General features: G+C 50.9%; 1 long non-coding RNA gene across 1 annotated transcript in view; it reads left to right on the top strand.

Annotated features, from left to right (window-relative positions):
• The window catches only part of LOC105869025 (uncharacterized), a 28,238-nt gene extending 2,692 nt beyond the window's left edge, over nucleotides 1-25,546 (top strand). The window contains exons 2-4 of the long non-coding RNA XR_012914476.1: nucleotides 14,526-14,599; nucleotides 21,136-21,256; nucleotides 24,440-25,546. This is a non-coding gene — a long non-coding RNA (uncharacterized LOC105869025). The remainder of the gene's footprint in view (nucleotides 1-14,525; nucleotides 14,600-21,135; nucleotides 21,257-24,439) is intronic.
• Nucleotides 25,547-25,783: the final 237 nt, after the last annotated feature.

The following is a 25,783-nucleotide window of genomic DNA, read 5'->3' as shown; positions in this document are numbered from 1 at the left end:
GGGGAGCATGAGGGCAGTGATGTCAGGACTTCTTCAGGCATCTAGAAAGTCTCTGGGGTCCTTTGATTGTGCTTCAGCCTCCCCCTTCCTCAGGGGCTCCTCCCACTGCCCCAGTCCAGACAGTACCTGGGAGGAGCACTGTCCCTCTGTACCCAGGGCGAGTCACTCACCCTCCCTGTGTCTGTGCTCCATCTGTCCGAGGGGGCAGCAGCACCTGCCCTCCTCCTTGCCGGGGGGCTTTGGGTTTAAGTGACAAGTGGACCCAGGTAGAGGGCAGCCCCAATATTTCTGCTACTTCCTCACCTTCCAGCATCAGCACTGGGTCATTGCCGATGGCACTGGGTCCCAAGCCTGTCCCAGTGGGGAAGGTCACTGAGCCGGGGCAGGTGGGGCAAATGCCCCAGAGCCCAGCCAGTCTGGAGTGAGTGGGAGGGAAGGGTGATGTCTCTGCTTCGGTGACTTGTGGGTCAGGATCAGGGGACCGTGGCCTCTCCTCCCAGCCCTTTGGGGAGTGTCAATGCAGAAAGCTAAGAATCATGAAGGGAGAAAGAGCTTTCTAGAAACTGGAAGGGAGCTAACTCAGGAATTTCTGCGCCTGACAGATTTCAAACACATTTTTAAAAAAAATTTAAATCTTTAAATTTTTTATTTATTTATGTTTTGAGACAGGGTCTCACTCTGTCACCCAGGCTAGAGTGCAGCAGCATCATCATAGCTCGCTGCAACTTCAACCTCCTGGGCTCAGGCGATCCTCCTGCCTCAGCTTCCCAAGTAGCTGGGACTATAGGCACATGCCACCATGCCTGGCTAATTTTTCTATTTTTAGTAGAGATGGGGTTTCACTATATTGCTCAGGCTGGTCTTAAACTCCTGGCCTCAAGTGATCCTCCCACCTCAGCCTCCCAAAGTGCTGGGATTACAAGCACGAGCCACCACGCTTGGCCTTCCTACCAGATTTATGCTGGGCTCAGGAGTATTTTTCTGAGTTCTGCCACCAGGAAGCAGAGAGAAAGGGACCAGGAACTGAGTTTCCTTATTCCTTTTACCCTTCTCCTGGCTTCTTGGCTCTTGGGGTTTTGTTGGCTGTGACTATTTTAGTCCTCTGGGCTGACCCCCTGTCTGAGTGGGGTGTTCCAGGTGTAGACTCAGCATGGCAGACCAGGCAGCCGGGGTGTCTGAACCCCACATGAGGCTGTGAGGTCCTTCCTGACCCAGGCAGCATGAACCTCTCCTGTCTTTGTGTCCCACCCTGCCCTATGCTTGCCTCACTAGGAAATCTACAGCCCTACCTTGCTGCCATCCATGTACACACCTTGTCTTGCCTAGGGAGCCATGGGCTCTACTAATCTTTCTGTCCCTGGTACCTAGCACTGAGTCCCGCCCAGGGAAGGTGCCAGCTATATTGGGATGGGCACAGCGGAGTGCCATGTGAGCCTGGAGGGGCCACACTAAGGAGGCTGGTCTGGGCACAGGTAAACACTCAGAAGGAGAGAGAGGGCTGGGCGTGGTGGCTCACACCTGTAATCCTAGCACTCTGGGAGGCCCAGGCGGGCAGATTGCTCGAGGTCAGGAGTTCGAAACCAGCCTGAGCAAGAGTGAGATCCCATCTCTACTAAAAATAGAAAGAAATTAATTGGCCAACTAATATACATAGAAAAAATTAGCCAGGCATGGTGGCGCATGCCTGTAGTCCCAGCTACTCAGGAGGCTGAGGCAGGAGGATCGCTTGAGCCCTGGAGTTGGAGGTTGCTGTGAGCTAGGCTGATGCCACGGCACTCACTCTAGCCTGGGCAACAGAGTGAGACTCTGCCTCAAAAAAAAAAGAAGGAGAGAGAGAGTAACTTAGGGAAGCAGGCAGCATCGCTTACATTTTCTTCTTATAATTTGATATACGTATGTAAATATACATACAGTGGCAGGAAGAAGGGAGGCCTGTAGAAGCTATTATGTCATTCTCTATTCCATAACCCATTAAATAGAGTTAAGGTTAGAATCAGGATCTGACTTCTTTGTTTTGACATGTATAGCCAATTTTTTCTCAAGCCATTTGTGGAATAGTTGACCCTTTCCCCATTGATTTGAAATCACTGTCCACTCTAATGTCAAAATTTCAGAATCTAAATAGTCAGAGAGAACCATACACAAGTTCCTTGACACAAGTCCTGGCTTGGAGATCATGTCTATCAACATATTGAGTAGTATTGACGTCAAGGGGCACATCTGAACATTTGGGCGAGGTGAAGAGCCTGTGCCCTCAGACTGACAAAACAACAAGAGCAACAAAGAAGGCTCCCGTGTCTCAAGGTCTGAAGGACATTTGTTCACCTGAACACTCATTAAGTTCCACTGGGAAAAGTCCCAAACCGACAGGCCACATCTGAGACATAAATGCCAGACGTCACATGTTAGTAGATTTGAGTTTGGGTTTCGGTGCAAGGGAAGAGCCCGTGCAGGGAAGGAAGTGAGGAAGCCAGCTCCTATGAATGGGTGGGGTGTCGTGTGAATTTCAAGAGGACACAGATGCCCCTCATGAGACTCTCAGCTTCTTGGGGGCAAATGGCCTGAGTCCAGTTTGCCCTCAAGTCCAAATGCATAGCAGGCATCTAATAAATGCTTATTAAATTGAATTCAAATTACTTTTCACTGGGAAGTCAGAGGATGGTTTTGGGAGGGGAAATACCTCTCCTCCTTTGCCCCTGCTCCAAAATATTCCCTAATTTCTATATTCAGCTATAAATAGAAAAAAAAAAACCTGACTAAACATATCTCTTAAAAAGGGGGATTATACAGCTACTCGGGAGGCTGAGGCAGGAGGATCGCTTGAGCCCAGGAGTTTGAGGTTGCTGTGAGCTAGACTGACGCCACGGCACTCACTCTAGCCTGGGCGACAAAGCGAGACTCTGTCTCAAAAAAAAAAAAAGTAGGGGGGGATTATGTATATATACACATATATTTTGTCTCACCCGACAAGAAGTCCAGAGGCAGGCAGTTGCAGGGCTGATATGAAATCTCATATGTCCTCTGGGACCTGCTTTTTCTGCCGTCCTGTTCTCTTGGACTTCATTGCCAGGCATCAGAGAGAAGGGAGGTGGTAAAGTCCAAAGGCCTGAAGGCACCCTGGGTCAGGAGATCCTAATAATCTTTAAGGAAAGTTTCACCCAGTAAGTTTCATCACTTCAGCTGCAGAGACAAGATCTCCCGGCGTGCGGGGAGAGGCGTGGGTGTGCATGCACACGGAGAGAGCTGGAGGGTCCTAGCTACAGTGTACAAGATCTTGTAAGAAATCCACCTCCCAGCCACTCTTGCGCTCGGCAAGATGGCAGCCTCCTTGGCAGAGCGGCCCTGTGCCTTGCTGCCACTTAGCAGCTTGGACCCAAGCGTGGGGATGGGCTGGGAGTCCTGGGGGCTGCTCTGGAGCTGCAAGGGAAGGCTCAGAAATCTGGGCTTCGGAGACTCAGACTCGGGTCCAGCCAGCCTGCCTGGCAATCGGGTCTGGCGGGAGGGAGCGGGCAGGTCGGTGACACAGGCAGGGAAGGTGGCGAAAGCTTGGCAACTATCCTGGTGAAGAATCCCCATGGGGCTTGGCTCCCACTTGCCATTCGTAGCAATTGTTTTGAGGCTGATAGCGGGAGTTTCATTTCTTCTTATCTAGGACATCTAGTGTGCAAAGTAGCTTCCCCAGCTTGAAATTTCTAGCATTCCCTTGAATAACCCTCCCCAGCTCCCTGGACAGAGGCTTCCTCAGTGCTGTGCTGCAATAGAGCCACGTGCAGCACACACCCAAAGCATGGCCGGGTGGGGGTCCGGGGGGACGGGGGTCTGTGGGCGCTGTCCTTGTCTGGGGTCTCTTGACATTGACCTTGCGACTGGGGTGCTCCAGAATAAAGGCCTGGTGGGTCAGAGGCTGAGGAGGAGCGGGAGGTGGGGCTGGTCCTTAGGTTCACTCGAGCCGGGGTTATGCAAACTGCATCGGGTGCCCTCCCGAGGACCGTGGCCCGCAGACATTGCAAACCACAGTCAGCGGCGGAAGGGGATCGGCCAGCGTGGAATTCCCCTTTGTGCAACTGCAGCACCAAGCAAGCAGTTTGGATTTTCCTTAGAGGATGAGCACTGTGGTCTGGTACTTCTCATTTGAGAAGCTGGCTTATCAGGGACCAGGCTGCCAGGTGTCGGAGACCTGGCCGCCCAGGGTATATAGCAGAGAGAGCTGGTTCTATTCCGTCTGCATGGTCCCCTAGGGGAACCAGTGGGCTCCGGAGAGTGGGGCACAGGTGGATTCTCTCAGCTCCAGAACTGTCCCTTTGATGGGACTGAGTTTTACTCAAGTCTCCTCTGCATGGCTGGCACCTCAAACCCGGCATCTCTGAGCAGAGCCGGCTTTGTAGGTGAGCGACTCCGCCAGTCCCACAGGGTCCCACAACTAGAAGAGTCCTGCCCTTTCTCTGCTGCCCCTGTCTTGAGGTTCTCAGTAATTGTGGAGCAGGAGGCCTCACATTTTCATTTTGCACTGCCCCACCCCCAATTTTTGTAGCGTATTCTATATCTGAGACTAGAATCACCGTCTTCTCTCTCTGGTTTCACCTCCATGCAGTGCACCCGAACTCAGTGAACAGAACCACCACTTAACTCTGGAAAGAATGGGTTGGTGTCTCCCTCTTTCTCGCCAACCCATGTCCAATCTATCACCAGATCCTCCAGGGTTTTTTCACTAACATTCCTCTCATCCGCTCACCTCTTTCCATTTCCGTCATCACCAGCAACGGCCGTCTGATCCCAGCTATCATCTTCTTCTCTGGACTCCAAAATAAATGGCTGGTTGGCAATGGTTCTAATACCCATTCCCTAAACAGTTCTCCACGCGGCAGCCAGAGCGGCCATTTCCGAACACCAGTGTGATCATGACCCACCTGCTGCTTGAATCCTTCAATGGCTTCCCACTTTCCCTCTCTTGGTAAAATAAGGGCCTGTATTCTTTATACTGTCTACAAGTCACTTTGTCATCTCACTCTGCCAGTCTCTTCAGCTTTAACTCTTTAACTCGCACTCTCCACTTCCCTCTGCTCTCCAGCCTCAGTGGCCTTCTTCTTCTTCTTCTTCTTCTTCTTCTTCTTCTTCTTCTTCTTCTTCTTCTTCTTCTCCTTCTCCTTCTCCTTCTCCTTCTCCTTCTTCTTCTTCTTCTTCTTCCTCCTCCTCCTCTTCCTCTTCCTCTTCCTCTTCTTTTCTTCTTCTTCTAATGATCCATGCTCTCTCTCCTACCACAGGGCCTTTGCACATGTAGTTCTCCCTTCTCTTCATCCTCTAGCTCTTGGCTCAGATATTACTTCTTCAAATGAGCTGTTCATGATTCCCAGTTTAGGTCAGGTCGTCTGGGAGTACCTTCTCAGAATACCTTGCTCCTTTCCTGTACAGTACCTGTGTCAGCTTGTAATTATCCATGTGGCTGTATGACCATCCGATCGAACCCTGTCCCTCCCGCTAGACTGTAACCACCTCAAGGGCAAGGCTCATCCCTATTTTTGACCATCAGTGTTTGCCCAGTTAGATTCTTGCTAAACATTTGTTGGCTGACTGAGAGACTGAGCGTGTATTTGCTAAACTCTTTGTAGCCCTTAAGGGGTTACATGTCTGTTGATCTTCTATCTCATAGACAGCAGATCATCTATTCATTTGAGGAAACAGTTTTCCTCGCAAACTATACGCCTATTCCCTTTATAGCTTTTCCAGCATTTTTCTTTGAAATGATCTGATTACTAACCAATGCTCTTCCAGGCAGATGTTAGCTAAACCCCCCACGGTTGTTGGAAAAATGTCCTATGCATAGAATGTCAGAAAAGGAGGGGCCTTAGACATTACTTAATCCATACATCTTATTTTACAGGTGGGCAAACTGAAATTTAACAAAGAAAGTGACTTTCCCAGGCACTAGAGATAGTTAATGGCATAGGTGGAACCTGGGACCAATTCTCTTTCTCAAATCAGTACCTGATTCCTTCACTCAGATAAATACTAGATCGCTCTGAAGTCTCTGGGCCTGCACCGGCAGTTGGGGGCAGTTGTCTGAGGCGTGTGCAGCTTGTGGGGGCGTGGTGGTGAGCAGAGTTGAAAGTCCTAGAAGAGCATCCACCCATCAATCCAGTGAGCACTCGCTGGGTGCTTAGACTTGTGTCTCGGAACGGGGGAGGGTAGCGAGGGCTGCTTGGATATTTGGGGGAAATATTTCAAGCCTGAGAATATTTTCAGACAGAAAAGTGTTTCTGCTGTGTTGTGCCTCTGAAAAAGCACAGTCTGGCAGGCCCCCAAAGCACCAACCCCTCCGAGAAACCTTATTAAAGACAGGAGAGTCGAGGATTTCCTTTCATCCTGCGATTCTGATCTTTCTCAACTGTGCTGCTGACTCTGAACCCTCCCCCATACTCCACGGGATTCTGGCGTGTGTTTCGTGTGCTTTGCATGCACCTCTGCATTACCCGTGAAGATCCGGGGGCCCCCTCCCATCCCGGATTCACGCTTCTCCTACTGTGACCGTGTCATCCGCACGTGCCAATCTTGGGTCACAAACGAAGGAAGACGGGAAAGAGAGCGGGCACATGAGCAACTGCGTTCTAGTTTTCCTAAGTCAGCCATTCACAAACGAACCCCTTTAGACTCTTAAAAATCACTGAGGACCCCCAAAGAGCTTTTACTAATGTGAGTTACATCAACCAATATTGATCACATTAGAAAGTAAAACTGAGTGAGACATGTTTTAAAAATCTACCAATTACATCATTTTAAAGTCATAAGCGATAATTAAACCCATGTCATGTTAACATAAAAACATATTTTTAAACAAGGCAACTAATTTCTAAACTGAAACACATTGAGTGAGAAGAGAGACACGGTTTTACAATTTTTTTCAGATCTCCTTAACTATCTGGCTTGATAGAAGAAGCTGGTTCTCCCCTTTGCTCCCACATTCTGTCCCCTGGGACGTAGTGTTTTCGGTTGGAGCGTGGGACGAAAACCCAGCTCCACACAGACACGTGGTTGGAAAAGAGAAGACCTCCCAGGGTTCCTCGGACCACCCTTTGAGAACCGATGGCTTAAGTGTTTCAAAGGAACGTCAAGGTGAAGTCGAGTGGAGGAGAATGGTCCAAGTGCGGCCTTAGAGAAAGGTGTGGGGGTATCCCCGGGGGGCACCTGGCCTGGGTGGATAAGGGAGAGGCCCACTGCTGTCTTCTCTATTCGCAGTTTCCAAATAGCCAGTGTGGTCCGCCGGGCTCCTGTGAGCCTCTCGTGTGTCATGGAAGCCGAAGTGCTTCACACGCAGTGCTTGTGGTTTCAAGTCAGAACCCACAGGAGCTTAGGGGCCGGTTTGCCAGGGCCCTACCCATGCCTGTAAACCCCGTTCTCCAAGGGCCCCCAGGCCTGGGAGCGGGTTCTAGGGCTGGGTGCGGTCTGAGAGGGGCGCATTGCAGGCATATCTTGGGCTCTCCTTTCCGCTTCCACCTTTTATTCCCCTCTTTCTCTTTCTCCCTCAATTCTAAGGGGCAGTTTAAGAACTCCACTTTCTCAGGTTTTTAGAAGAACCTTGGAGATAAAAACAGACACTTCTCAAGCCCACCTGGCCAGCGTTTATCCAATCAAATCAATGTCATTGGCTTGCCATTCTCTTCTCCCCCCATGCAAACTTGACTGGCACAAGCAGCAGCTGGGGTTTCATTGCTCTGGGTGATTTAGAAGTCGCTGTATTAGGCGGGCAACCTTTCAGAAACTGAGTCAGACATCGTGGGCTCCAGTGAAATCTCGATGCCTGGTTGCTCATCCAACTGTGGGAGACCATCTGTAGCTGTCTCCACCATTGAGCGAGTGGAAACAGAAACTCTTCCCCCTCCCCCCAGAGTTAGTCTAAGAACTTCCAAGGCCCTAAGATGCTTCAACCCTCAAATATAGCTCAAAACAACACTCCACTAAACTATAAAAGTTTAAGGAAGCCCAACAAGGTTCTGATACTTCTTTTGATGAGTATTACTCTTTAATCTTAAAAGTAATACTTAAAAAAAATAGTATTCTTTTCAATGATTGACGGGAATCCATTTGTGCCTTGGCTTTTGGGTGATCTGAGACTGTCCCTAGCAGGCACCTTGCGGTCAGGAGCCTCCAGCAGTGGGGGGGATACAAACTGGTGTCAAGAAGTCAACTGATGAGTCTCCCAGAAGATCGGCTGAGGTTGTGTACTTGAGCCTCGCTTATGTGGCCGACTGCCTATACCTCTGACGGAAAGGTGGGACCTGCCTTCCCCATGTTGGATGCCCCACCCTCTACCATACCCTGGGTCCAAGTGCTCTGCTACTGGAAGTCCAACGTGCGTTTTGCCTTTGTGCTTGTCTTCGCAGCAGTGCTTGGTAGTTAAGAGTGTGCACTCAGGAGTCAGACTGGTTTTGCAACCCAGCTCTTCCCCTTCCTATCCGTGTGACCTTGAGCAAGTTTCTGAGCTTTTTCTGTGCTGCAGTCTCTACATACAACAGGGGGGTGATAATTGGCACCCTGGTGGTGTTTCAGGACTGAAAGAAATCGTGACTTTCAGGTGCCCTAGATGGGGCACATGTGAGATGCTGTGGTTGACGTTTCCCATGGGAACACTCAGCTGCTAGAGCTGGGCGTGTCTTTTCATGCACCCGAAGACTCGGAGCAGAATGGCTTCCGACACCAATATTCTGACGATATAACCGGGGGGACAGAAAAGTCCATCTCTGACTCGGGTATTAAAGACACAGAGTTTCCAGCCCTGGACTTTCTCTCATGAGACCCTGAACACGTTCCTTTTCATCCCTAGGCGTTGATTTCTGCATCATTAAGTTATTTTTCGAAGACAATTTCCAAGTTCGACCTCCTAGAATTTTGCAATCCCCCCTGCCCCCTCCCCCACGCTGCCCTGTCTCCTCCACCTGGCGGGAGGGAGCATGCACGCGTGTTTCTGATGCATGGCTTCCCTCGTGGTCAAATGCACCAGGTCGGCCCAAGACCAGGCCCCTCCAGCCTCGTTCAGTGCGTACACAGCGTCTGGCCAGCCTGGAAGTGCCATTCTGCAAGCGAAACAAAACCTCTCCCTCGGGCAGCTTTTGCGTGTGTTCACCTGTATTTCCTTCTCGCCATCCTGGCCCCCAGCGCTTTGAGGTTGCAGTTTCGTTGTGAGTCAGGCCTGCTGAGAGCAGTGGAAATGAGAGGGGCCTCGGCCCGGCAGGGAGGACGTGATGCTGCCTTTTCCTCAAGAGCATGGGCCCGGGGTTGGCGGGGGCGTGGAAGGGAGGTGATCACTTTCCGGAAGTGGATTTCTCATATTGACTGTCTCAGGGAGGAAAGAATATTACTGGAAAGCCCTAGAAAGTGCTTCGCATCTCTTTCGGAAGGACCTTTGCGTTCTCAAGAGAGTATCTGCACCGAGCAGTAAAATGTCTGTGTTGTTCTGATGTCTGCTCTCAGGCAGGCCTGTGCCGAGGAGGAAGTGCTCTCGGTGCGGGGCTCAGGTTCCCTTGGGGGAGGCGCCCACGGGCTGCTGGAGTCCCTGGGGGGAGCCCCTTGGGGCCGGTTTGAGGTGCCAGCTGCTATCTAGGCTTTGAAACATCACAGTCCCCCAGCCCCTCCATCGAATCCCGCAGGGGAGAGGAGAGAAGGCAGAGAGGCATGAACAGCCCCCCAAACAGGATATCTGGCCACCGTGGTGAGAGCCACGTGTACGAACACGCGCTGCACGCGTGCTCTGGATCCGTAGATCCGTGGACCCGCGAGGGAAGCTCCAGGCAGCGCAGGCAGACTGGAGTCCCTCAGAACAAACCCATAGAGAGAGTGCAAAGGAATGCACATGCCACTCCCGGTTCAGAACTGCCTGCTCCCCATAGACGTGAATGGCAACGATTGCGTCTTCCTTAACCCTGTTTCTGAGAAAGCCTTTATGAAATAGCCAGTAATGGCTGGGCGTGGTGGCTCATGCCTATAATCCCAGCACTTTGGGAAGATTGCTTGAGGCCACGGGTTTAAGACTAGGCTTTACAAAAGAAAGAAGGAAAGAAAAGAAAGACAGAAAGAAAGAAAGGAAAGAAAGAAAGAAAGGAAAGAAAGAAAGAAAGAAAGAAAGAAAGAAAGAAAGAAAGAAAGAAAGAAAGAAAGAAAGAAAAAGAAGGAAAGAAAGAAAAAGAAGGAAAGAAAGAAAAAGAAAAGAACGAACCAGTAACTTTTAGAGAGCCAGGAGGTCAAATAGAGAGGTGAGAAAGAAGCAGTGACAAAGGAGCAGGAGACCCTTGGCCATGCTGAGCCCCGAGGCTGAGCTCCATGTGGGGCTGGACAGGAAGCTGGGATAGGTGGGCAGAGAGCAAGTCATCCAGGAGCTTTCTGGCAAGCAGGACAAAAGGTGATTTTTTTTTTTTTTTTTGAGACAGAGTCTCGCTTTGTTGCCCAGGCTAGAGTGAGTGCCGTGGCATCAGCCTAGCTCACAGAAACCTCAGACTCCTGGGCTCAAGCAATCCTCCTGCCTCAGCCTCCCGAGTAGTTGGGACTACAGGCATGTGCCACCATGCCCGGCTAATTTTTTCCATATATTAGTTGGCCAATCAATTTCTTTCTATTTTTAGTAGAGACGGGGTCTCTCTCTTGCTCAGGCTGGTTTCGAATTCCTGACCTCGAGCAATCCACCTGCCTCGGCCTCCCAGAGTGCTAAGATTACAAGCGTGAGCCACTGCGCCCAACCAGAAGGTGGGGGTTTTGATGGAGGGCCTAGAACCCCTCAGAAGGGAAAGTGGCAAGGGACCTCCAGAACAGTGTCCCAGGGAGAGGGAGTAGAGTGTGACAGGAGGTGACCCAAGACAACTCTGTCTATTTCCAATGTTGCCTAAGGCTGGTCATATGTCCAGTGGAAGAAGGAAACTTTCCTTTGTAAATCTCATAGACCCCAACTCCCAAGAACCTGCACTGAGGTTGGTGCTATTTATGGTGCAACCCAGCTGCATCGTAGGCTAGGAATGAATCAGCATTTGCAAGAGCAGTTTCTACAGAGATGTTCCAGGTTCCAAAAAAGTGACTTACAGATATCTGTGCAGAAGCTAAAGGGTCCCAGCACTGATGCACATAAGCGTGTGCCTGATCGAAGGGGTTGCAAGATCTCAGCTGTGTTAGGGAGAGGTGGTGCCAGGGGAGAGGCTGGGGCAGTGGAAGAGGAGGGGCAGTAGACATCCTTAGAGGCTGTCATGGGCAAGCTGGCCCCGCTGAAGCTCCGCCATCAGAATCCAGAACCCCATGTCTACCGCCCCAAGGAAACCCTATCATATCCATAAGATGGAAACGATAAATAATATCCACCTCCTGCTTATGAGAAGAAAGTGGGATAAATGCTTGTCATTTTCGCCTGGCACATGGCGAAAGACTATTACTTGATGATCTGTTGCTTACACTGCAGCAGTTGTAACTACACTGTGACCACGGCCACTGCTAGGGCCACTGTTATCAGAACAGCTATGACTGTTGTTGCCACCACAATTTCGCTTTCCCTTCTGGGCCTCCTGAAATGACTCTGAACATCCAAAAGTTGGTGCAAGTGGAGGAGGAGTCAGCACCAGGCCGGGTCGGTTCTGTGTAGGTGGGGGTTGCGGGGCCCTTGGTGGGGGGGCACATGGGCTGGAGCGGGACACAAGAGCTTCTGGCCTCGGTGACCACAGCTGGGGCTTCTGTTTCATTTCATGTAAGATCGGCGGGCTTTAGGGTAAACTGGAGAGGAGCAGCTGGGTTGCTGCAGACCTCCTGGGGCCAGAGCTTGTTCCTGTGTGGGCTGCAGTGGTGGGAAAATTGGGGTTGAGGCTCTGGGGCCACCGTCGCCAAGACCTGGGTCTGTGGGAATGGTGCGAACGATGCTGAGCTGGTCATGGTGATCCCACCTCTGGTCCCCTGCACGTCCCGCCCTGGCCCAGCTAAGGGTCACCTGGAGGTTCAGTTGTAGCTGGTGGTCACCACCCTTGACATTCTGAGGGCAACCAAGTTAACACTGAACATGCACCGCCCACTCCACCCTACAAGTCACCCGGGGAACAGAACGCACTCTTGAAGTCATTTTAGATTTTCCCAGGCCACCAAGCCAGGGTCAACTTTCCGACGCACTAATTTTCTCCCCAGATTGCCATTCTCACGAACCTTCGATGGCTGCCCCATGTGTTCAGAACAGAGCCCAGCCGGCCCAGCTTGGCGGGCCCCAAATGCCTTTGCAGCCTTCTGTCCCTTTATAGACTCTCTGTGCAAGGTCTCTGGCTGAAACAAGAGGGCTCTCCCTGATGTCAGACAGGCCCTGTCCTCCCCTCCCTCCTCACCTTCCCACGTGGCTTCACTGGGCTGCAGTGACCGCCCCGCTGTTCATCCGACAGAATCCTTCCAACCAATTCAGCGCCGCTTCCTCCGTGAGGCTTCCTTTGCCAACCTGACCCCAGTGATATTTCATTAAGAAAAGCATCCTCTGGAGCTTATGACCACACCCGGCAGCACTTCATGCCCACTACCTAGAGTTGTGAAGGGCACAACATGGGTGCACGTGCACAGGTGTGTGCGTGTGTGCGTGTGTGTGCGCGTGTGTGTGTGTGTCTCGTGTGTATTTTGTCCTAGAGGCATGAACCTATGTTTTGTACATGCTAGGGATAGAGAGGAGACACAAGCTAGCTTGGTGTGGCTCCTTGGCTTATTTTAGCTAGGGTATGGGTTTCAGATTCTCAGATGGTAAAGACCCAGGCCCAGGAAAAGGAGGCTTGCTTGGGGTTTCGTCTTTCTTCTGCGTGGCTATGGAGATACCTTCCACCTTCGGTGAGCTTTGGTTTCTGTCCCTGTGAAGTGGGGGCACTACTCAGTTCTTTCTCCTCCATTGCAGGTGATCAAAGAGGCTTGCTAATAGGTGGAAAGACTTCAAGGCCACAAAAGAGCCAGACACTTGAAAGAGCTGGCCCCTCTGTGGTCTTGTCCTTGACTCAAGGAGAGAGGCCCTGGTGGCTTTCCCAGAACCAGCAGCAGGAGTAGGTCCCGGGGTTTTCTCTGCCCAGTCATGCCACAAGCCACCAAACCTCACAGCCTTTCCCTGGGCTGCATTCTCCTTTGCCCTGTGCCCCGGGGTGCAGCCCCTCAGACCTCGCTTTTCTTTCCACCAGCCACGTCCACAGCCAGGGGCATCTGTGCTTTCCAGCAAGCTTCCTTCTAAAATCCCCCTCCGCCTAGGGTTCCCGGGGACCCTGTGGACCTTCCTTCCTTGTGACATGGCTGGGGAAACACACTGGTCTGCAGACCTCTTATTCATCTTCTCAATCCCAGAGATGACTTGAGCAATCTTATCTGTTGGGAGTGTGAGTGTGTGCTGATGTGTGTGTGTGTGACTCTTTTCAGCCCCTCTGTGACTAACTGATGCCAGCTCTCTTGGGTGCCCGCTGTGTGCCGTGGACCCGACACACCCTGAACCCAGCCCTGGGCCCTCTGCTGACGCCAGACCACTGCCTGTCTTGCCTGGCTTTCCTTCATCACTCTTTGATCTCTTACTATGTGCCAGACACTTTATTTATATCATTTCATTATAGATTTTATAACAACCTTAAGATTCTATCCAGTTACTGATTCTACTTTACAGAAGAATAAAATAAGGCTCAAATGACTCACTCTACGTCTTACCATTAGAGGTTGAGGTAGAAAAGTGAACCCAGATTTGACCCCAAAACTTAAGCCTTTAAAGTAACTGTACCAGGCCGGGCGCGGTGGCTCACACCTGTAATCCTAGCACTCTGGGAGGCCAAGGCGGGTGGATTGCTCGAGGTCAGGAGTTTGAAACCAGCCTGAGCAAGAACGAGACCCTATCTCTACTATAAATAGAAAGAAATTAATTGGCCAATTAATATACATAGAAAAAATTAGCCAGGCATGGTGGTGCATGCCTGTAGTCCCAGCTACTCGGGAGGCTGAGGCAGGAGGATTGCTTGAGCCAGGAGTTTGAGGTTGCTGTGAGCTAGGCTGACGCCATGGCACTCACTCTAGCCTGGGCAACAAAGTGAGACTCTGTCTCAAAAAAAAAAAAAAGTAACTGTACCAGTAACTTTTTATCGGAGTAAGAGTTCTGAGTAGCTAGACTTGCTCAACAAACTTCCCTGGGAAACTACGGAGCTACTCTTCTGCATTTTTACCTCGTCTGCTCCCTACTCCACCCATCCTCCCAAAATGCCGCTTTGGAAAACATTGTCCATGAACTCACAGCCGCCAGGACGCTACCCCCAGATTCCAGTAAGCCTTAGAGATTGGAATGGTGCAGTTCCATCCAAAGGTCTATCAGCTGTGTCAATTCTTTCCCCTACATGAGAAACCTAAAAAAAAAAAAAAAAAAGTTCTTGCTCTAGAAGGGCACTAGGAGTCATTTGGTCTATCCCCCTGCCTTTAAGAGGTGACTAAAGGTCATTTCATAAAGCCTTTCAGAAAAAGGTTACATGGTCCTGGTGGTCAGAAAGTTTTCTTTGGTCCAATAAAACCCTCTCCTGCTTCACTAGAAACCTGTTGCTGACTTCTTGGCGTGCCAGGAGTTCCAGATCATCCACACTCTCTTCCATCCACGTTTGCCCGGGTAGGTGGAGATTGTGCACATACACTCCATGTGTTTGGAGCTCCAGGGTTGACAAAGTGTCATTGATCCTCTTTGCCACCTGAGGAGGTAGGCAAGTTGGGGGTTCTTGTCACACTTTTACAGATGGGGAAACTGAGGCTCGGCGAGGTTGGAGAGGTTATCTTCCCAAAGTCCGACAGCCAGGATGTGTAGAGTTAAGACTCAGCTCCAAGTCAAATGCTTAGAGTTATTCAAGCCGGAAGGAGTTTTGGAATTTATTTTATAGTTTATTTCTGCATTACCCCCCATCTTTTTACAGATGAGGAAACTGACATCTAGAGCCTTTCAAGGACTTGCCCGAGTGACAGAGTAGGAATTAGAACTTTGGTCTGTTGCTAATCGGTTCATTCCTTTACCCGTATCACCCTGCTGGGATGATCAATGTGCCCCCAGGAATTTTTTTAAAGATTTCAAGATGTCACGAGGGTGTGCTTCTCTCATTGTGCCGTCTTCTCAGCATCACAGAAGAAAACCTGAGCTCCGTGGCTCTCAGCCTCTTTCTCTGGCTGTGGCCAAGGTCACGAAACAGCAGACCCCTCCACTGCAGGACAAGGAAAATACCCACTGCCTCGCAGATAGAAAAAGAAAAGGGGGGAAAAAATTAAAAACCCAAGCTAGGCAACTGTAGAAAATAAACAAGGTTGAGTCTCAATATGGTTCATCGGCAGAATTTTCCCCAGAGCCGACAGCCCGTGTCAGAGCTATAGTTTCCACTCCGGCTACTGTGATTTGGTTGTAGCACCCTTGGTTTCTTTGCTGTCGATGGAGGCAGACTCTGACGCAGGTTTAGGGCTCTGGCAGGTGTCTGGGGGTTTACGAGCTTGTCCCGGCCTCTGACACCTCATCCCCTCGCCCCATCCGCCCCCCACCCACTTCTGCCGAGACAAGGTCAGCTGGGGCAGACGCAGGTGGAGGGGCTGGAAAGGTGTTAGGGGTTTTGCCATCTCCAGAATCCCCTTAGCACGTGCCCCGGCCTTAAGGCAGTGCTGGCAGGAGAGAAGACAGGAGCCTTGATTCCGTAGGGGTTTCTCTTGGTGGAGATTCCAGAAGGTTGAGGATGACTTGATAGATGACATTTGATGTCTTTGTTCATTCCTTTTTGCTAAGTCGTTCTCTTTTGGGTAGTGCTTGTGTGCGCAAGGCATTTTTGGATGGGGGGGGAGGGGGCCCTTTCCCAGGGCTGGTCAGGTTAATACGATTTCACGTGGTGATCAAGACACGAAAGATGAGCAGTGCCTGTTACATTCTCTAATACTCAGATTCCAACCAGACTGTCAGAGCGGCCTCTTCCACTTCCTCCCTGGTAAGGAGCAGAGTGTTTCCGGGGGCTGCTGGAGGACTGGATAGAGAGGACTAACCCATGGACATAATTTGCTCATTATCAGGATGGGGCTGGGCAAATTCCCAGTGACCCCACTGCTAGGTGAGACCGGGGAGGGGCCCTCGGTGTTGACTTTGGCTCTCTTGCCCTCCTGCGCCCCACGTCGGGGTCTCCAGTGCCCTCTCACCAGTACGTTGGCTTCCAAAGCCTCAGTGTGGTTTCCTTCGCCAAGAGCCTCAAAAGCTTCGCCCTAACTAGGTGCTAGCTTCGCCTCCCCTCGCAAAAGCCCCGTTTTCTGAAAGGTAACTGGCCAACCGAACACTTCTAAAAGCAGGTGGCAACCGTAATCTCTCACCCTCCCAGGAAAACGCCTACGATTTTAACGGGCAATAGCCCAGACAGGGTATCTAAGTAAACTGGAACATTCCTGCTGTGTCTTTGTGTGTGTCTGTGTGCATTTGTGGGTTGGGGGAGGGGGCGCCCCGGGCCTTCCCAAGCTGTTTGGATTTATCGTCTCATCTGCCCAGCGTGAAAGATGAGCGGTGCCACACAAGGGCAGATGCCCACTTCTCCAGAATTGCCACATCCTGGCAATAATATCTGTGGCTTCTGAAGGCTGAGTGTGGGCTGCCTTCTTTTTGTTCTAAGCTTTTGAGGAAGCCCGGGGAACAGCAAAAAAAAAGTCTACCCTGGGAATAATATACAAGCAAGCCCACTGCCCCTCCACTTCCTGAGTGAGTATGGCTGGGTATTCCTGAGCGAGGCAGCAGGTCGGAATTCCTTAGACCAGCTTCTCCTTCCCTAATCCCAACCTGGGTGGGCGCCTCTCCCGGAGTCCAAGGCCACATTTGCTCAGCAGTTACGGTGCTCTCAGACGGGGATGCCCTAGGACAAATTGGGCAGAGAAGAAATCGTGATGCTCTGGTTGCCAACTTTGGGGTTTGGCACCTTCCTGTCCCCTCCATTTTCAGGGGCTGTTTCTAGGACTGAGCCTGATAGAAGTATCATGTATTCTTCAGAATAAACAATAAAATCAAAACAAGAGCTAACCGTTGGAATGCATCAGGCTCCATTCTAAATGCTATCTGTATATTAGCTCCTGTAATCCCCGCAACAATGCTGGTATCTGTCTGTGTACCTCTAAGGACTCCTTATAAGCCCATCATGTAGCCGGGGGGAATCTGGGTTCAGAGAGGGGATGTGTCCGATCCAATCTCACACAGCTAATGAGGGGCAGAACCAGGATTTGAACCCCAGGCGTTGTGCCTGCAGAGGCCACCCTCTGCTGTCCTTTATCAGAATTATAGGGGAACCGATGGGCACACTATTAGCTGAAATGACGTACTTCCTGGTGCCCAGCACATAGAAAATACCGAATAAATCTTAGTTCCCCTGCCCCAGGAATGGTCTGCATTTTAATCGCAGTAGAATGAAGGGCTTTCGGGCTCAACTGGAGTTAGGGTTTGCGTTTGTGAGCGTGACTGTGTTTGTGGCTGCCCAAGTAGGTCCTGCCGATCAGCAGGGCTGCCCAGCCCTGTCCTTGGGAGTCCCCACCTGGGGCCGATGCTGCCTAGGCCAGCGCCCATGACTTTTATGGTTTCGGGCACCAGTCTCTTCGTCTCAGGTGGAGTTTGTCCTCTGGGGGACTTTGATGGGTGACTATTTTAAAAATAGCTGAGGCAACTGGTGATGGCTGCTTCAGGGGCGGCACGTGAGGCAGGCCCCAGGAGGGGAAGGCCATGAATCAGGGGTCATGTAGCAAGACAGGGCTTTCCTGCAAGCCGGATTGGGTCAGCGTGGTCCTCGGTTCCCTTGAGGGATTCCCCGGCAGCACGCCCCGGCAGTCGAGCTCTGGCAGACGCCTCCGATCCCCCATCTGGCCTGACTCACCCCCGGCCACCCCCCGTATTGCTCAGACCTCCAACCAGGTGCTGCCTGGAGGGTCGGCTGGGACCCCAAGCCGGCAGCCCCCTGGCCCACCGCAGGCCAGGTGGGCGGCGGGACTGAACGGCACGCCCCCTCCGTTCCGGAAAGCCTGGGCCTTCCTTTCACCCTCCACCGCATGCCCGGAACCTCAGAAAATAGAAACAAAGAACACAAGGCAGGAAAACTTAATTGTAATAATTATTAATGCTTTCTGAACCTCTAACACTGCTCCGTTAGTCATAGCCACAGTGTGTTGGCTGTTATGATCACACCTCCGTAACAGTTGGTGGTGATTAATTGTAGCACCCCGTGGCAGGCTAGGGAGGAGGGTGCTGTTCACAAGACAGAGGCTGAGCACCGAGGGGAGGACAGCAGGGACGGGGCTGGCAGCAGGTGTGGGCAGCGGCCCTTGGCGCGAAGGCCAGGATTAGTGCACCCGAGTCAAGAGGGCGAACCCCCGCGTCAGAAATTAGCATTCAATGCTCCAAAGTCATCGAGGGACTTCTGTGTCATGGCCCTTCACGTGGTTGATGGACAATGTTCTCCAGCACCCTGGACACCATGGCCAGGCCCATCTTACTCTGTCACCATTACTATCAAGTTATTCCCCAGTTTGGCCACTGGCAGAGACTTCTCATTGGCCAACAGGGCAAGTCTAAATTCATATAAATCTTTTGGTTTCCCCATTGGCAAGATGGAAATAAAGATAGTATCACTTTTTTTTTTTTTTTTTTTTTGAGACAGAGTTTTACTCTGTTGCCTGGGCTAGATGCCATGGTGTCAGCCTAGCTCACAACAACCTCAAACTCCTGGGCTCAGGTGATCCTTCTGCCTCAGCCTCCTGAGTACCTGGGACTACAGGCACGCACCACCATGCCCGGCTGATTTTTTCTATATATTTTTAGTTGTCTGGCTAATTCCTTTCCTATTTTTTTTTTTTTTTTTTAGTAGAGATGGGGGTCTCGCTTTTGCTCAGGCTGGTCTCAAACTCCTGACCTCGAGTGATCCTCCTTCCTCTGCCTCCCAGAGTGCTAGGATTACAGGCGTGAGCCACCGAGCCTGGCAGATAGTACTACTCTTGTTGGGAGAATAAAATGAAGCAACAGATGGAAAGTGTGCAGCATACAGTAGGCACTCAATAAGTGGCGGTTTGTTTCACTCCATTTCTCTCTAGGGTCTGTCAGATCCTGTACTCCAGTGTCTGTCCCCTGCTCCCCGACCTCCCCTCCCCCATGTTCACCAATTCCCGTGCAGCTGTGCACTGGCTGTCTATCCTCCTCGAAGCCTCTTCCCACGGCTCCAGCTCACATCGACCCCCTCCCCACCCCCTCGCCCTCCTGCACTGCCGTTTGTCCCTGGGCCATCGTGTGCGCTCTTGGGTCCTCCCTGCTTGTCTCATTGGTATAAGTTTTCCATCTTCTCACACAGAGTGTAGTTTCTCCAGTTCAGGAACTGGGCTCACTATTGCTTCTGATTCTCATGCCTGACAGGTCACTAGGTGAGCAATAGCTTCTTTAGAAGAGGCCTGGGGTTTGGGTAGGGGTGGGTGTGTGGCAATGGAAAGTTACCCAAAGTGATGGGGAAACCAGATGGGGCACTTCACTGTGGGGATTTCCCTGGACCATGTTTCATGACTTGTACCAAGCCCTGTGCTTTGTCAAGCTGCAATCCTGGCACACTCCCCACTTTCCAGACCCATTTCTGCCCATCGCAGCCATTTGAATTGGCAAAAGTGCTGTGGGATGGAAAATATGGAAATCTCGGGGCAAAGGCCCATGAGTGCCTCCTTCAGGGCAGGACGAAGGGGCCCCCAAATTTCATCGTGCTCTGCAGATCACTCAAGGTCTCCCACACCCCTCCACCATCTCCCCGGGCCAGTTAAAGCAATCCTGGCTGTTCTGCTCTGGGCCAGGCATCTCTTGGGGCTTTCTTCTCTCTCTCTGTGCAAAAGGCTCAGATGTAGGGGCCAGTCTAGAGGCAGACACGAGGGCCAGCTGAAGAACCTGAGAACTAGGGTAACACCTGACTGCCAAGGCTGGCATGGTTCAGCCTGGCAGCGGTCTGTTGTTAAGGGGGATGGACGTGTCATCTCTAAGCTGTAGCACCTTTCTAGACCGGTCTAGACCAGTCTACCTTCTTCTCTGGAAGGGGAGAGAGACTCAGGGCTTGGGAGTAACTTGCTGTGAGCTTATACAGCCTCTACACATGGAATTCACTCTCATTCTATCAATTGTGTTTGAATCAATGTCTCCCTTCTCTCTCTCTCTTTTTGAGACAGTGTCTTATTGTCACCTAGGTTAGAGTGCGGTATTGTCATCATAGCTCTCTACAACCTCAAACTCCTGGCATCAAGTAATCCTCCTGCCACAGCCTCCCATAGTGCTAGGATTACAGGCGTGCCCCAGCGCACCCGGACAACTCTTTATTCTTTCTGTTTACAGCCTTAAAACTCACCTTCTCCAAGAAACTTTTGATTAATTCAGCTCATTCTTGTATTAGGGTTTTCCAGAGACTCATAGCCAAGAGAATATATGTATATATGCATCTCTCTACATATGTATACATATACATATATAATTTATTATAAAGTATTGGCTCAAGCAATTGTGGAGGCCAAGAAGTCCCACAGTCTGCTATCTGCAAACTGGTGGCCCCAGAAAGCTGATGGTGTTCAAAGGCCTGAGAGCCAGAGAGTCGATGGTGTTCAAAGACTGCAGCTCAGATCTGGTGCCTGGGAACAAGAGTGCCCCGGCTGGCGAAGATGAATGTTTCAGCTCAAGCAGTCAGACAGAGAGGGTGAATTCTCCTTTCCTCCACTTTTTTGTCCTATGAGACAAAAGAGTGGATGGTGCCCGCCCACATTGGGCAGGGCAATTTCCTTTACTCGGTCCACAGATTCAAATGCTAATCTTTTTCAGAAACACTCTCCCAGGCACACCCAGAAATAATGCTTAACGAAACATCTGGGCAGCCTGTGATTCAGTCAAGTTGACACATAGAATTAACAATCACAATTGTTAATTGTTACAATTGTTAATAGTTACTAGGTGGGTGGCTTGTGCTATGTTATTTTTACTTACTATTGTTTTTCTCTGTGAGCTCCAGGAGGGTTACAATCATGCACTGTGTAATGACATTTCCGTATATTAGATAGACTGCATATATGACAGTTGGTCCTGTTAGATTATAATACTGTATTTTTTTTACTATACATTTTATATGACTTTTTTTTTTTTTTTTTTTTTTTTAGCAGAGTCTCACTCTGTCACCCGAGGTAGAATGTAGTGGTGTCATCAAAGCTCACAGCAACCTCATACTCCTGGGCTCAAGCGATTCTCCTGCCTCAGCCTCCAGAGTAGCTGGGACTACAGGTGCGCGCCATCATGCCTGCCTAATTTTTTTCTATTTTTAGAAGAGACCGGATCTCGCTCTTGCTCAGGCTGGTCTTGAACTCCTGAGCTCAAGCCATCCTCCCACCTTGGCCTCCCAGAGTGGTAGGATTACAGGTGTGAGCCACCATGCCTGGCACATTTTATATGTTTAGATATGTTTAGATACACAAATACTTACTATTGTGTTACAGCTGCCTGCAGTATTCAGTATTTAGTATTCAGCAACATGCTGTCCAGGTTTGTAGCCTAGGAGCACTAGGCTGTACCCTACGGCTAGCTGTGTAGTAGCCTGTACCATCTAAATTTGTGTAGGTACACTCTGTAATGTCTGTACAAGGCTGAGAGCTAATGATGCATTTCTCAGAACGTGTCCCCATCATTAAAGCAACGCATGGCTGTGTTTCAAAGTGTCCTTCGTCATCTCTGTTAGTCTGGCAACTTCAAACATCACTCTAGGAGGCCCTGAAGACAATGCTGCCATCACCTTTGTCTGGACCCTCACCCTTTGTCCAGTTCGGGCTACAAACCGGGGCTCTTCAGAGCCCAGGAGGCGGGTGGCATTGCCTGACGACCCAGGGCACAGAGCCCTTGTGCCGAGGGTGAGGCTGGAGGATGACTTGGAGGAAGAAGAACCTTCCCTGACTCCTTTGCTGTGGTCAGCCTCGAGGGGTCAGGGCTCTACCCCCCCCCCCCCGGCAGTGTGGAGACTCTGTTCTGGACAGGATGTGAACATCCTCGAATTTTGCACGATCAAATTAAGTCACTTGTCTGGGGTCACGCTGTGACACATTCATTGCCAAACCTGTTCCTTTCACCAGGGCCCCGTGGGATTTTGCCAAGTCAGTCCTCCTTTGTACTTTCTTGCTCAACCCGTGCACAATTCTAGAATTCGCAGGCAGGAAGGGACTCCATGGTGGAGGGTGGGGTGAGGTGGAGGTCTTGTCACACATCCTCCTAAGCAGAACGCGTGGACGTCAGAGGACCGAGGGGTTTCCACACTGACCCATTTCCACACCGCCCACCTCAGAGGGCTCAGGTAGTCTTGCAGATGTCTAAATTTCCGCCACTGTAGTTTGAGCCTGAGCCCCTCATTATTTTTCCTGGAAAACAGGAAAAAGTCTGTGAATTCCTGTATTGGCAACAGGCAGGCGTCTATGTTCATTTGCCTAAAAAATAATATTACTTGAAAAACTGCTCTCCAAATTGAAGCAGCTCAGTTCCCTGATTTTTTTTTTTTTTCTCTTGTGTAAGACCCAACCATGCTTCCCGATGTCTCCTCCTGACCCTCTGGGGTCACCCGCAAACACTGGAGCTTCCGTGGCCAAAGCGTGCTGGCAGCTGGCCACTTCACGCTGGGTCCCCTCAGGGGTCAGGGCTTTCTGGGACATGCTGGGAGCCTAGAGGAGGCGTCACGCTTGGTGGGAAGTGCGACATTCAGGGACACTGGCTTCTGGCTCTTTCTCCAAATGACTCTAAGATGAACCAATTTCTGAATAAGTTTACGGACCGTAGAAGTCAATCAGCCCAGTCCTTGATTTTACAGAGAGAAGAAGAATCTCAGAGCTATCTGGTGGCAGAGCTATGAATAGATCAGGCGACAGCCCTCCTGGCAGCCAGTCCTTGCTCAGAGAAACCAGAACCTTCTGTGTCTGGTTGTGCCAAACTGAAGTTGAAGGAGGAAGCAGAACATACCTGGTATAGGCCACGGAGACAGGTGACTTTCCCTGGACCAATTGTCGCCCGCCCTTCCTTCTTAACAGGTTCCCAGGCAGAGTCGAAGTGTCCCAAAGGGGCAGCTCTACCTCTTCCCAGTCCAGAGAACAGCACCAAAGGGCTCCACTTGTACACACGCCTTTGCTTTTCTCTCAAGCTTTGGCCCCCTGCTTAGAAGCCCCTGGGCCTTACCTTGGCCGGCTGTAAAATGGGGGAAATTGCCTCTCAAGTTCCTTGTCTGCTGCTTCAAGGTAGCATATCTCAGAAATGCTTTGAGATCCTCAAGGAGAGGGAAGAGACTTCTCCAACGAGAGGGCTTGTTCTGCGTGAGGGTGGTGAGACCAGAGCCTTAAAAACCAACAGCTGTTGGCCGGAAGTTCGGGCAAGTTATGGCCTATGAGAGTCAATCTCGCAAGCCCTATCTATGGTGTCAGACATTTTTCCTGTTGGTTCACAACAACCCTATGAGACCCATCTCATCACTTTTGCTCAATTTTGCAGAGAGGAAACTGAAAGTCAAAGAGAAGGCTGAAATAACTTGCACAAGGCCACCTAGCTAAGGGGAAGAGAGCTGGGCTCCAAACCCAGGCAGCCTGGCTCCACGCTCCCCTTCCTAGCTGCATTTCGTAATGTCTCAGACCCTGCAGCGGTCCTGCAGGATCAGGATGAAGGGTGGCTGAGTCTCCCTCCTGCCCCCTCCAAAGGAAGGGGTTGTGTGACTTAGAGGGCGTCCAGAAAGGAGGATGATCTATGAGAGGTAGAAATAACGGGATCGAGTTGGGCAACTCCTGGATTAGGGGAGTGGCTCACGTTCCTGCTTCCAAGCTGCAGAGCTCATGTTCCTTGCCTGGCCTGGTGTTTCATCCAGGCTTGTTCCCTCTGCTCTGCAGGGGCCACTCCAGCCCAGGCATCCCCTCTGCGGGGGACATGGTCCTGTTGTGGGACCACAGTCTTTGGGGGCTTCAATTTGTACAGAAGTGACAAGGACAGGGAAAAGGAAAGTGAAGCTTAAGTTCAGGCTCCCATCCCCCCACCCCAAGTCGATTTCCTGTGAAGCTAATAACACTAAAGCCTCAGGGTGTCTTACGTGCATTGGCTCTTTCCAAAGCCCCGGAACCTAATTTTATATTAGTAATGTTATATACATGTTTTTTTGTTAAAGAGAGTTCTCCCTCCTGTGCATGCCTCGGGGCCCCATAAAATCTGGCTGCCCCCTCCCCTGACCTGATGTGACACATGTCAGAGTCCCACGCCCCGCTGAGAAACGCCACCGGTCCGGCTCCTGCGAGCGAGCCTTGACTGAGGGCGTGATTCGATTCAGAGCAGCTGGGCTGAGTTTTTGTAAAGAGGTTGCCATGTGTGCACTTTTGCAGACCTCAAAGCCACCAGCAGGAGAGAGCTTAGCATAGTTTTTCTGTGGCGATGACTGTCTATGATTTTCCTCCGCAGAGAAGTGCTTGCAAAGCCCGACGTGATTCCAAGAAGATGTGCAGAGGAAGCCTGCGGAGCTGTGTGTTCCGCGCCATCCACATGCGTGTGTGCAAACACCCCTGGGCTCTGTCCCCTGCGGTGAGTCGCTTCCGTTCTGGGGACTTCGGATGTAGGACCGTTCCCTGGGACCAGAGATGCCTGGTTGATTTCAAGGGTCTGGAAGACTGCCAGGACTGCCGTTGCCTGAGTCGGGAGGTCCCTCACTGCTAGGCTGCTGGCCAGCTCGAGGGGGAATGGAGGGGTCTTCAGATTGGAGAAATCGAAGGTGAGAGGCGGAGTGTAGGGTGGAAAGGAAGACCAATAAACCCTGCCCTCACGCCCTTTCCCCATCAGCTCCCACCCTGGTCACGCCCATTTCTTCACACCTGCTCAGTCTTCCCCAAGGTTGTTAGCTGCAATGATAAAATCAGCTACCTGAAGCGGAAAGGGGGTCGTATTGTAAGGAGCCCAGGGTATCTCAAAATATCCACGAACAGAAGCTGCTGCAGGACACATGCCTGGTTACTTTCCGACTTTTCTTGATGTCCTTGCATCCTGCTTTCTCCCTGGACCAGCTCTCTCTGCACTTCTGGGCAGCTTGCAGGAGACCACAGCTACCCAGCTCTCAAGGCTACTGTCTTTAATTCCAGGGGCCAGCCGAGGCTGACCCGTGCTCTGAAGTCCCAAGTCCAAATTCCTGGGAGACGGACTAACAGCTCAGCTTAGGTCAGGTGTCCACCCTGCAATCAGGGGACCAGGGTCAGGTGGCTTCGAGAGTCAAGGTGGGAACACATCATAAATGGTGCCCCAGGTCAAATGGTGCGTCCTCCACGAAGACCCTCTGACCGATCGATGCTATGGAAGAAGTCCCCTTCCTCCTGAGTCCCCTGTCTCTGTCCCTCTTCTTGGCATGCATTACTTTCTACCTTGTGTTAGTATTGTCTTTGTAAACATCTTATCCCTTCTCCCACCTACCTATAAGCTGGTTTATTTATCTTCACTTATCTCACAGCTTGTGCAAAGAAAAAAAAAATTGGACATGTACTTAACACCCAAAGTCATAGGTAATCTCCAAATAAATCAGTTTTCAAGAACTTGGCCAAGTCTTTCATTTCATTGAATTGTCCTGAGTGGATTAAATTCAATTAATTCAATCGATTTGTATCGAGGACCTTCTGCATCTCAGGAACAGTCCTGGCTGCCAAGCAGGGCAAGGAAAGTCCTTACCTCTCTGAGCTTCCAGTTCAGTGGTGAAGACCATCCATCGGGGACAGGGTTTGCTGGAATCCACTGCACGCCGGGCACTCAGGATTGACGTGTGGG

Source organism: Microcebus murinus, chromosome 23 (genome assembly GCF_040939455.1).
Source record: "Microcebus murinus isolate Inina chromosome 23, M.murinus_Inina_mat1.0, whole genome shotgun sequence".
In the NCBI taxonomy this organism is placed as follows: Eukaryota; Metazoa; Chordata; class Mammalia; order Primates; family Cheirogaleidae; genus Microcebus; species Microcebus murinus.
The sequence above is the reverse complement of the archived record's forward strand: the minus strand, read 5'-3'. Positions and strand labels throughout refer to the sequence as shown.